This window comes from Solanum verrucosum, unplaced genomic scaffold (genome assembly GCF_900185275.1).
Source record: "Solanum verrucosum unplaced genomic scaffold, falcon-dt-bn FXZP01000253.1, whole genome shotgun sequence".
Classification (NCBI taxonomy): Eukaryota; Viridiplantae; Streptophyta; class Magnoliopsida; order Solanales; family Solanaceae; genus Solanum; species Solanum verrucosum.
This window is the reverse complement of record NW_026019984.1, coordinates 4372816-4386332: the sequence shown is the minus strand read 5'-3', so window position 1 is coordinate 4386332 and position 13517 is coordinate 4372816.

Below are 13517 nucleotides of genomic sequence, written 5' to 3'. Positions count from 1 at the left end.
TCATTTTTTTTTATTTTGATTCGATTTATGTTATTTCGGTTCGGTTTTTGTTAGTTCGGTTTTTCGTTATGGGTCACCGATCGGTTGTTGGTGGTCGCCGGTTGGCTGTTGCGTGATTCTGGTTGCTACTGCGTGCTGCCTGTGTGATGTGTGCTGGCCTGCTACGTGTTGCTTGCGTGCTGGCCTGCTGCAGTGCTGCGTGTTGCCTGCGTGCTGCTTGCGTGCTGGCATGCTGCAGTGCTGCGTGCTGGCCTGCTACAGTGCTGTGTGCTGGCCTGCTGCAGTGTTGCGTGCTGGTCGGCCGATCGTTGACTTGTTGCAGATCGGCCAATAGCCGGAAGACGTGGGAAGTGGAACTGCCGAACTGGAAAGTTGGAAGTTGAAAAGTTAAAACTAACGTGGGAAGCGACGGATGTGTGGCTGCTAAGAAAAGTGAAAAGTTTGAAAAGTAAAAGCTGAAAAGTGAAAAGTTTGACCTAATTTTGCCAATTTATTACTCCCTCCGTCACATTTTATGTGGCAACATTTGACCGGGCACAGAGTTTAAGAAATAAATGAAGACTTTGAAATGTTTTCCAAATTGCCCTTTAAAAAGTAGACTCACTTTTCTCTCTCCTCATAAATGTATTGGAGTATTATTTTAAGATTAAGTGGGACCAACAAGGGTAAAAGAGGAATTGTACCTTTAAATACTTACCATATAAGGAAATGAGACATTCTTTTTGGGACTGACCAAAAAGGAAATAGTGCCACATAAAATGGGACGGAGGGAGTATTTAATATTAATAATTAATATAATATTATAATATTACAAATATAATATAATATATTTCGATAAACCGAAATACCGAATAATATAAAATTACATATCGAAAACCGAACTGAAATACCAAAAAATACGAAAACATATATCAAATATCAAACCGAAAACCAAAATACCGAAACTGAAATAATTCAGCTCGATATTTCAGTTTCTCGGTGTTTGTGCCCAATCCTAAAGGAAACTGAGATTTCCAAAACAGCCTATGATCTAGTTTTCATTAAAGAGTAAAATGTTTTAACATTTAAACAAGAAAGAAAACTGAGATTTTCAAAAAAGTCTTTGAGCTAGTTTTCAGTAAAAGAGTAAATGTTTTCACAATTAAGCAAGAGAGGAAACACTAATTTCCAAGAGAGCCTTCGGGCTAGTTTTTGATTAATTATCTCAAACCACAGAGTTATATATTTAAACATATGAGATAGTATATTTTGGGAGTAGTATTGAGCACCGATATAGGGGAGAGTTTAGAAAACTCCCAACCCCCATAAACCATATAGCCACCATGGGTAGAAAATGGTCATACTTTTTAGATGATTCCTTAGTTCCTTTTAGCATAGACTAGTGGATCCACTTAGTCAGGTTCTATACCCTCAGCAAGGTATAGGACGACCTTGGCAGCGTGAGGCAAAACGTTGTATCATCACAATAGCTCTTAAGTGATGATTGTCGGTTAGAGAAACTCCCACATAAGTATTTTGTATTATTATATACACATAGTTACTTGTATTTTTATATAGTTACAGAGTTTATATTGTATCTTTGCATACATACAGAGTTATTATTGTATTTCTAAATACATAGAGTTGATATCCATGTTTTAAAGCTTTTCTTTATAATGCATTGGTTTATACTGCTTTATATTGAAATGAGTTCAGTTCAGTCGAGTTGAGTTGAGACTAGGTTTGTTCTTTCAGTTTCGTTTTCAAGCTTTATGTCTTATTTTAGAATTCTCCTCGCATGCTCGTACATTCAATGTACTGATGCCAGCTGGCCTGCATCATTTAAGATCAGCACCCAGCGCATCGTTGATCCAGTTGAGCATCAGAGTTGTTGGTGAGCCTCCTTGCTTTCGGAGGATCCCCTTTTCATTACTTTGTCATTTTAGTTTAGTAGGATGTCGTGGGTCTTGTCCCGGCGTCCATCTCAGTTGTTAGAGACTTCATAGACAGTTAGTTGATGTTAGTTCTTGACTTTTTCCATTCTTGTTTTGATGTTTGAGACTTGAGTGCCATTTTGGCTAGTGAATGTTTCTTTATACATTCTAAGTTATCTATTGAGATTTCAGTTTACTTTTTAAAGCATTTTTATCATGAGTAAGTCTTCCACTAAGAGCTTGTCACGACCCGGGAGCACCCCCTAGTCGTAACCGGTGTACTCGACCTCGATGAGGTCTAATACAAGCCTCTTAGCATTCATTCATCGCATAGACACTAAAACCATAAGGAATTAAAAAATTTCTTTACCAAGAAAACATTTCATAAAAAAAAATAGAAAGCGGAAGACTTTCTAGACTTTATACATGATGTCTCAAAATCATCTAATACTTTAGAGTACAAAATTCGGGACTAATCCCATACACAACTTAAACAATACTAAAAAGACATAAAGAACATATTAGGTATTGTCCTCGAATATATGAGGACTCACCAAGTCTTCATCTTCAACACTTAGAAACCTATCAAATAGCCATGACATGTCATCATCTCCAAATCCCTACACTTTAGTCAAAAGGGAAAGAAAAGGGTTAGCACAATTAAGTACTAGGTATGGAAACCATGCAAAAACATGCTAAAAAGGACATTTGGTTGAAAGTCATGCCTTATGCCATTTTAGTAAAACTTCATGAACCAATACATATTAGACATATTATAGAACATAACCAACATATAAGACATTAACCACATTATAGACATACTTAACATTTTCACCACGTAACTCATTTCATCATCCAAGGACCCTTATCTAAAGTTACCCTAAGACACACTTGAATGAGACATGAAATGGCCGCCCATACAACCTCTTCATACACACCTAAGTGTTTCTCAAGGCTATTATAGACAAGAACCATCATGCTTCAAGGTAACATACCAAGTAACTCACTTCATTAATATAAGCTACTCATTCAACAAATCATTTAGACAATAAGTCAACATTCTTCTTTAAAGTCATTTAGGACACATTCATGCATTTAAGGGACTTCACACTTTAGTCATATAGACTTAGAGAACTCACTTTAGCACCTTCAAAGGTTACTCGCACCATGTATAGATAGCATCCCATACTACTACCTACACGGCGTAGAACCTATCAAGTAACTAGAGTGCACATTAAGGGCATCAAGTTCCACACTTAAAGATCCAAGTGTCAAGAATGCTTATAGCACCAATTTCCAAGAGATTCAATAGCAAGGTTCGCCCAATATACACATCATGTCGTCACACCAAGCACAAGCAAGTATCAAGAAGGGTCGACGCCCTGTATCAAGAAGGGCCAAAGCCCAATAATCAAGAGAACCAAGAACCATATTAAAAATGGCTTTCTAGTTCGTACTTGAAATGGACAACTTCCATTCATAAGACGGACTAAAAATCCATAGTCAAGATGACAAGTGATCCGAATCAAGAGGCATGCCAAGCGTGACAAAGTCACAGCCACAAGAAGGACAAGGTCTCAACAAGAGTGCTAGGTGATCAAACAATCCGTACAAATGGGCGAGTTATACAAGCATCTTTAATGCCTTAAAGGATACCAACATGACAATGCCAAGTGACAAAAGTAACCATGGTATCAAGATAACCCTTCAAATATACAAGAAAATAACAAAAGTAAAAGTACAAGTTTATACACAAACCTCGGGCTTTAGCATAGAAACAGTCCGACAAAACATCAAGAATTCAAACCGTAGCCCGACCAACGTATCAAGGTTCTCAGCTTGTACACGAGTATATATAACCTTAAAAATATAATTACATAACTTATTTAACTTCTATTAGCTCAGTAATGTTGACGTAAAACAGGATCATCATTGCAAGTAAGTCTAGCATGTACAAATACAACTATGCTCCCAAAACAGTGAATCTGTCCAGCCTGGTACCCCAAGTCGCAAGTTAGATTTGAACAGGAAAACGGTAAAATTAGACTTTATAACCTTCATGAAAGATGTAACTACATCTATTAAGGTTGCAAACAAACAAGAATCACATCAAAATACATTTTTTACAAAAAGATATATTCAAAACACTACAGCTGAACATGCAGGATTTCAATTTCCGAAATCTGGGCAAAACTTGCCCTATGTTGCGTCCCCTATTTCATATCCATAACAGTTAAATTAGCGTTTTACATAAACATAAGAGTTGTAGGTATACGAGTTATCTTTGCAAATCATATTTGTTAATTGCAAGCTAAGTTCTAGATCGAGAGATATGCATAAAATACCAAACACTACCCAGCTCAGAAACAAATTTTGTCACTTACCAAAAAGAAGTGTGTGTCTCGAATCCAGCCAAAAGAACCAAGTTTTCTCTTGTGATTTTGAAGAACAATCTATTTAGATAAGTTTCTAAGGTTCTAAGGCTTAAGGAAAACGAAATTACTAAAGGAGGGGTGAAAATATATAGTCAAACAAGTGATGTTTATCCCTTGGGTAGCTGTCCTTCAAAGGTGCTGCCCAAAAATTTGTGTGCTGCCCAAAATGCATACATATACACCTATATATATATATATCCCTCATCTCATTTTAAAGTTATACATAATTCCAATTAGAATATTACCTAAACACCTCATCACAATTCTTTGCATCACATTCACATATATGATATCATGTCAACACTTCAATTCCTCATATAATGCCTTCAAGGCCATAATCATAATACATTCCATAAGTAGACACCCCCACCATAAGTGGATCACACATCAATCTATCACGATTCTATATCAATTCTACATTAACAATGAAGTTAGGCCAACTTACCCTTTTCCAAAGCCACAATCACCATTCCTCAACTCTCCAATAATTCACAATAGATAAGCATAGATAGTAATAGAAATCAACTATTCAACTCAATTTAAGCATAATTCTATCATCCTTCAATCATAAACAATAACCCCACTTCATAAGCCAACTTTAGGAAACTTGCAAAGACATGGGTTCATGGAATTTTCTTTCTTAAAACCATCAATAACCATCAATAATAACATAAATCATCGTTAAAAATCATTTAATGCAAGAACCCATGCTAGAATCGAAATTAGGATTTTGAGTTTTTGAACAACTTTTGAAATCTTTTGGATTGACTCTTTGATTGAAGAAGGAATCAAAGATGAAGAGTCCCCATACCTTAATCTTCAAGAACCAAACGAAATTGGAGAAGAAATCAGTAGCCACCATCCACCCTAGCTCCATCTTTCACCTTGAGCTTCCACGGGGTTCTAGAGAGAACCTTTTTGAAAGAGGGAGGGTTTCTTTTTTTTCTTACTAATTGGAGTGATTTAAATGGAAGAATTTTGGTCAAAAAAAGGGCTTTATAATTGCTAGGAAAGGCAAAGAATAATAGGAACTCAACTTAGGAAAAGAATTAAGGACCCACAAAGTTAAACTTAAAAGTGTTCACTAAACCCGTCTAAACTCGTCCTTTTGGACAGTGCTTCACTATTTCGGGCATAAATTTTTACTCCAAAGTCGGAATTGGGAAAACTCGGTGGCATTGGAAAGAGGACTCAGAGACCTTTAATTGGATAGGTAAAAGTCCACCTAATTCATTTTGAGCTAAAATATATGACCATTTAAAGTTGACCCTTACAACTCACTAGTTCAAATGACTAGTTTCTGGACGTCACGGTCATTTCTCATCATTTCATCAAGTTCTCAACTCCAAACTCACATGTGAGACTCTAGTTTCACTAGTTCGTTTTTAGGGTCGTTACAGAGCTAAACCAGTCCAAGGGTTCGCTTGAGGCCAAGAATGGTTCTCGAGTGCAGTCCCGCCCACGATGTAGGCTCGAGGTGTGACAAACTTGGTATCAGAACACATAGTTCAAGAGTTCTAATTATCAGTGTGAAGCGCGCCACATCTATAATTAGGAGGCTGAGACACTTAGGAACTATCTCACTTATTTCATACTCATTTCGTACGATAGAGTTTATCTCTAAAAAGTTTCTTCTAATTCATGCTTGAGCGTGTCGTTCATATCATGCCTCTACGAAGAGCTGTCATAGGTCGTCCCGCTAGAAGGAATGTTGAACTACAGGAACAAGGGGTACCTAATGCACTAGAAGTGCAACCCCAATGAGAGGTCACCAATGCTGAATTCCGTGAAGCTATCCAGATGCTAAGTGAAGCTGTGACCAATCAAGTTGGACAGAAAGAGAATCGACAAGAAGGGGCTGATACTTCAAGGATCCGTGAGTTCTTAAGGATGAATCCTTCAAGCTTCACTGGTTCAAGTATCACAGAAGATCCAGAAAACTTAGTTGAAGAGCTTTAGAAGGTTTTTGAAATTATGCATGTTACTGATACTGAGAGGGTGGAACTAGTTGCATACCAAATGAATGGTGTCACTAGAATCTGGTTTGATTGATGGAAGAAGATCGAGCTGAGGGTGCACCAGTTGTGAGTTGGGCTTGTTTTGAGGATGCCTTATTCTTTCCCCGAGAACTGAGAGAGGCAAAGGTACAAGAGTTTCTCACAGTTAAGTAGGATTCTTTGAGCGTTCTGAGTATAGTCTGAAGTTCACCCAACTTTCACGCTATGCTCCGGAGATGGTTGCTGACATGAGAAGTATGATGAGTTTGTTTGTTGCTGGGTTGTCTCGTCTGTCTAGTAGGAAAGGCAGAACAACTATGCTCATAGGAGTTATGGACATAACAAGGCTGATGATCAATGTGCAACAGGTTGAGGAAGAGAAATTGAAAGACAGATATGAGTTTCGAAATAAGAGAGCTAAGACAGAGAATGAGTCCGGGCAGCAGAAGAGTAATGTCAATCGGTCATCTTTCCAACAGAAACAAAAGAGACTTGCTCCATCATCTGCTAGTGCACCTACACCAAGGAACATATGTGAGTTCAATAGTCAGAATTCCTAGAATTTCAGAGCTAGACCTGCATATTCTCAAGGTAGTATGACACAAGGGGTAGTAAGCTTCCTGCATGTGCTAAGTATGGTAGAAGCCACTCAGGGATGTGTCGTGATGGCTCCAATGGTTTCTTCAAGTGTGACCAAAACAGTCATTTTATGAGAGAGTGTCTAAAGAACAAGCAAGGAAATGGTAATGAGGGGAATAGAGCTCAGTCTTCTTTGGTGGAGCAGAGCTGCTTCTAGAAGAGCTACTTCAGGGGTAGGCGGAGGAGGAAATCGTCTTTATGTTATCACTAGTCACCAAAAGCAAGAAGATTCTCCAGATGTTTTCACTAGTATGATCCAAGTCTTTAACTTTGATGTTTATGCTTTGCTCTATCCAGGAGCGAGTCTATCTTTTGTGACTCATTATGTTGCGATGAATTTTGATGTTCTTCCTGAGAAACTTCTTGAGCCATTCGATGTTTCCACACCTGTTGATGAGTTTATTCTAGCAAAGAAAGTCTATCGTGATTATACCATTTCCGTCAATCACAAGAGCACCATGGCTGAATTTAGTTTAGTTAGACATGATAGATTTTGATCTCATTCTAGGTGTGGACTGACTTCATGCCTGTTATGCATCAATAGATTATAGACGAGTTGTCAAGTTCCAGTTTCCTAACAAGCCAGTTATAGAGTGGAGGAGTAGTTCAGCAGTGCCTAAGGTGCCTAAGGGTTGCTTTGTTTCGTACCTTAAGGCAATGAAGTTAGTTTCCAAGGGGTGTGTCTATTACTTAGTCCGAGTTAATAACTCTAGTATTGAGATACATCCTATTCAATCAGTTCTAGTAGTAAAAGAGTTTCCAGAAGTCTTTTCAGATGATTTTTCCGGAGTCCCTCCTGAGAGAAATATAAACTTCGGTATAGATATTATTCCCGATACTCATCCTATATCTATTCCGCCATATAGGATAGCACCAACAGAATTGAAAGAATTAAAAGAGCAGTTGAAAGATCTCCTAAAGAAAGGTTTTATTCGACCAAGTGTCTCACCTTGGGGAGTTCTGGTCTTATTTGTGAGGAAGAAGGATGGTTCTCTTAGAATATGTATAGATTACCGTCAGTTGAACAAGGTTACTATCAAGAATAAGTATCCTATTTCAAGAATTGATGATCTCTTCCATCAACTTCAGGGTGCCACTTATTTCTCTAAGATAGACCTCAGATCTGGCTACCATTAGTTAAGAGAAAGGGAATGTGATATTCCAAAGATAGGTTTCAGGACCCGTTATGGTCATTATGAGTTTCTGGTCATGTCGTTCGGTTTAACTAATGTGCTTGTAGCGTTCATGGACCTTATGAATAGATTATTCAAGCCTTATTTAGGTATGTTTGTTATCGTATTCATTGATACATACTAATCTATTCGAGGAATGAAGAAGATCATGCTAGTCATCTCAGAATAGTTCTGCAAACTCTAAATGATCGAGTGTTGTATGCCAAGTTCTCTAAGTGTGAGTTTTGGCTTGAGTCTGTGGCATTCTTAGGCCACATTGTTTCCGGTGATGGAATTAAAGTTGACACTCAGAAAATAGAGGCAATGCAGAATTGGTCTAGACCCACATCTCCAACTGATATTAGGAGTTTCTTGGGGTTGGCTAGATATTATAGAAGGTTCGTAGAAGGGTTCTCATCTATTTCGTCCCCTTTGACCAAGTTGACTTAGAAGACAGTTAAGTTTCAATGGTCTGAAGCTTGTGAGAAAAGGTTTCAGGAATTGAAAAAATGGTTGACTACTGCCCAGTATTGACCTTACCAGAAGGTACTCAAGGTTTTGTGGTATATCGTGATGCATCCAGAGTTGGTTTGGGTTGTGTGTTAATACAGAATGGCAAAGTTATAGCTTATGCCTCCAGACAGTTGAAAGTTCATGAGAAGAATTACCCAACCCATGATCTAGAGTTGGCTGTCGTAGTATTTGCTTTGAAAATATGGTGTCACTATCTTTATGGTGTTCATGTAGATGTGTTCACCGATCACAAGAGTCTTCAGTATGTGTTTAGTTAAAAAGAGTTTAATCTCAGACAGATGAGGTGGTTAGAGTTACTCAAGGATAATGACGTGAGTATTATATATCACCAAGTAAGGTAATGTTGTTGCTAATGCTTTGAGTAGGTTTTCTATGGGTAGTACCGCCTATTTTGAGGAGGTTAAGAAAGAGTTAGCAGAAGATGTGCATGGACTTGCACAATTAAAAGTTCGACTAATAGATTCCACTGAAGGAGGAGTACTGGTGATGAATGAGGTTGAATCATCATTAGTGTCAAAAGTGAAAGAGAAACAAGACCAAGATCCTATTTTGCTTTAAATTGAAGGAAAATGTTTATAAGCAAAAAGTAATGACTTTTGAACAAGGGGGAGATGTTGTATTGATGTATCAACGTAGGTTGTGTGTACCAAGGGTGGATGAACTCCAAGAGAGGATCATGAAAGAGGCTCATAGCTCTAGATATTCTAACCATCTGGGTTCCACAAAGATGTATCGTGATTTGAGAGAAGTATATTGGTGGAATAGTATGAAGAAAGGTATTGTTGAGTTCATTGCTAAATGCTCGAATTGTCAACAAGATAAAGTAGAGCACCAAAGGCCCGATAGTATGACTCAGAATATAGAACTTCCAAAATGGATGTGGGAGATGATCAATATGGATTTCATTACTGGTTTTCCATGGTCTCGTTGGCAACATAATTCTATCTGGGTGATTGTGGATCGAATGACAAAATCAGCCCACTTTTTACCGGTAAAGACTACCCATTCAACAAATGATTATGCTAAGTTATATATTCAAGAGGTAGTAAGACTTCATGGAGTTCCAGTTTCCATTATTTCAGATAGAGGTGAAAAATTTACTACACAGTTTTGGAAGTCATTCCGGAAAGGCTTGGGTTCAAAGGTGAACTTGAATACTATTTTTCATCCTCAGACAGGTGGTCAAGCAGAGCACACTATTCAGACTTTAGAAGATATGTTTAGGGACTGTGTGATTGATTTCAAGGGTAATTGGGATGATCACCTACCTCTCATTGAGTTTGCTTACAATAATAGTTACTATTCCAGCATACATATGGCTCCTTATAAAGCTCTTTATGGGAGAAGATGGAAATCTCTTATTGGGTGGTTTGAGGTTGGTGAAGCTGGGTTGATAGGACCAGACTTAGTTCATCAAGCTATGGAGAAAGTGAGAGTTATTCAAGAAAGGTTGAAAACAACGCAGAGTTGTCAGAAATCCTACACTGATGTTAGGAGAAGAGACTTAGAGTTTGAAGTACATGATTTGGTGTACTTAAAGGTTTCACCCATGAAGGGTGTTATTAGATTTGGTAAGAAGGGGAAACTTAGTCCCCAGTATATTGGTCCTTACAAAATATCCAAAAGGATTGGTAATGTAGCTTATGAGTTGGAGCTACCACACGAGTTAGCAGTAGTTCATCTGGTATTTCACATTTCTATGTTGAAAGAGTGCATGAGAGATCCTTCACTAATAATACCAACTGAAGATATTGGTATCAATGATAGCTTGTCTTATGAGGAGATTCATGTTCAGATTCAAGACCGCCAGGTTCGCAAGTTGAGAACCAAAGAAGTAGTATCAATCAAAGTTCTGTGGAGAAATTAGTTTATTAAGGAAGCTACTTGGGAAGCTGAGGAGGATATGAAGAAGAGATATTCACATCTCTTTGAGCCCAGAGAAATTCCAGATCAAGATATTAATTCTCTTCTTAGTACTCTTGAATTGATATACTGATGTGTTAGATTTGCTTGTTGGGTGTTTGAGCTGAATGTTAGAAGTTACGCCTTTAGCCTACTAAGAGTAATATCATTCGAGGACGAATGTTCCCAAGGGGGAGATGTTGTAACATCCCTCTTGTGAAAGAACTAGAAATAGAAAGAAACCATTTTTTTGAAAGATCAAATTTGGGAAGTTTGGCAAGTTTTGCTAAGTATAAGTTTTGGGTCAACTTCAAACGACCATAACTCTCAGTACATGATGAGTTAGGTGTTCTATAAGATATCGAATGAAAGGTCTTTGAATTATCTTTCCAATGCCACCAAGTTTGCTAATTTTTGAGCTCGTATGAGGGAGATATGCCTGTTCGAAGTTGGGCTGTCAAGATAAGGAAATTTAACCAGATTTTAAACGGGTATTTTGGTCTTTTCCAGACCCAATTGGTTTAATTCGTTTTTAGTAAATTATTTAGGTCTAAATTGAGTTAGTTCAGTTTACTCAATTAAGAATTATGCTAGGGCTTTTAGAGAAGAGAAAAGAGGAGAAAACTCAAGGCGTTCTTGGAGATTTCTTGCGGAATCAAAGTCGTTTCGCCAAGGGTTGATCCCTAAAGAGGTATGAGAGACTTTCATAGCGTTGGGTTCATTCACTCACGCGCCAATCATGTTTAGTTCAGCGAAATTCGTTCTAGAGAGTTGAAAGTTTGATAATCTTGAATTGTGTTCTTGAAATTGGGTTTCATTCTTGAGATTTAATGGGATTGTTGAGTTCTTGATGGAATCGTGTCGATTTTAGAGTTGTGTTTGATTAGATTCTTTTGTACATATACTCGGTTTCTGAATCTAAAGAGAAATCGAGAAAATAATCAAATTTAGGGAAAATGGGGTTAGAAAACGAAAATGGAAAAAGTCGGGAGAAACTAGCAACCCAATCCGCGTCGCGGACCTGCCTCTTTTTTTTATATAAAAGATTTCTCCGCGTCGCAGAGAGATCGCGGACCCCTCTGCCTCAAAATTTATTTCGCGACCAAATATTAAAATGCATATCCTTGTCGCGGACTTGCTTCCAGACAATGATTTCTTGATCGTTTCTCATGTTTAACTATCTAAAAATACTCCTAAACATCACGAGATCTTTCCTATCACAAATCACAACCTTGAATCCATAAATTCAAATTCAAGGAAAGTTAAGAGCCAAGTCTAGAGAGTTCTTAGAGTCCTTTCAAAAGTCTTTTGAAAATGCTTTAAACTTGTTTTAAAACTTGAGTTTTGAGTTGAGTAAATAGTAAAGAGTAAAGTTCATTTCTTCAAAAGAGTATATTAGGACTATGTATTCCCAAAGAGTAAATGTTTTCACATTTAATCAAGAAAGGAAATACTGATTCCCAAAAGAGCCATTGAGCTAGTTTTCAGTAAAGAGTAAATGTTTTCACATTTAATCAAGAAAGGAAACACCGATTTCCAAAAGAGCCTTTGAACTAGTTTTCAGTAAAGAGTAAATGTTTTCACATTTAATCAAAAGAGGAAACACTGATTTCCAAGAGAGCCTTTGGGCTAGTTTTTGAGCAATTATTTCAAATCACAGAAATAGTTATGTTTTTAAAAATATGAGATAGTTACATTTTTGGGAGTAGTATTGAGCACCTATATGAGGGAGAGTTCAGACAACTCACATCCCCATAAACTATGTAGCCTAGAAAATGGTTATACTTTTTAGATAATTCCTTAGTATTTTTTAGCATAGACTAGTGAGTCCACTTAGAAGTTACGTTCTATACCCCCGGAAAGGTATATGACGGCACCTAGCAGCGTGAGGCAAAATGATGTATCAACACATAGCTCTTAAGTGATGGTTGTCGATTAGAGAAACTCCCACAGTTATATTTTGTATTCTTATATACACAAAGATTACTTGTATTTTTACATACAAACAGAGTTTATGTTGTATCCTTGCATACAAACTGAGTTACCATCGTATTTCTATATAAACAGAGTTGTTATCCATGTTTTAAAAGCTTTTCTTTATATTGCATTTTCATTATTGCTTTATATTGAAATGAGTTGAGTTGAGACCAGGTATGTTCCTTCAGTTTCTTTCAAGCTTATGTCTTGTTTTAGTATTTCCTTTGCATGCTCGTACATTCAATGTACTGATGTTAGTTGGCCTGCATCTTTGTATGATGCAGATTCAAGTAACGAGGATCAACATCCAGTGCATCGTTGATCCAGTTGAGCTTCAGAGTTGTTGGTGAGCCTCCTTGCTTCTGGAGGATCCCTTTTTTATTACTTTATCATTTTAGTTCATTAGGAAGTCGTGGGTCTTGTCCCGACGTCCATCTCAGTTGTTAGAGGCTTCATAGACAGTTAGTTGATGTTAGTTCTTGAGTCTTTTCTGTTTCAGTTATGTTGAGACTTGAGTTGCCATTTTGGCCAGTTGAATGTTGATCTTTAAAACATTCTAAGTTATTTGTTGAGACAGTTTAATTTGATTGTATTTCAATACTTTCTTTTATCATGAGTAAGTCTTTCGCTAAGAGCTAAGTCAGGCCAAGGGTTCGTTTGGGGCCAACAATGGTTCTCGAGTGCCAGTCCCGCCCAAGGTGTAGGCTCGGGGCGTACAACACATTTCTATATTAAGTAACAATTTAACAATAAAATGTTTATTTTACTCTTAATGAAATAATTTACCGTCACACAAATTTTTATCATTCATTTTGAACCATAAGTTTAAAAGTCTAGCTTTCTTTCTTAAACTTTGTGTCGAGTGAAACTATTTCACACAAAATGGGATGGAGGGAGTAGTTTTTTCATAATTTTGTACTCTCCCAAGTTCCAAACAAACCCCAATAT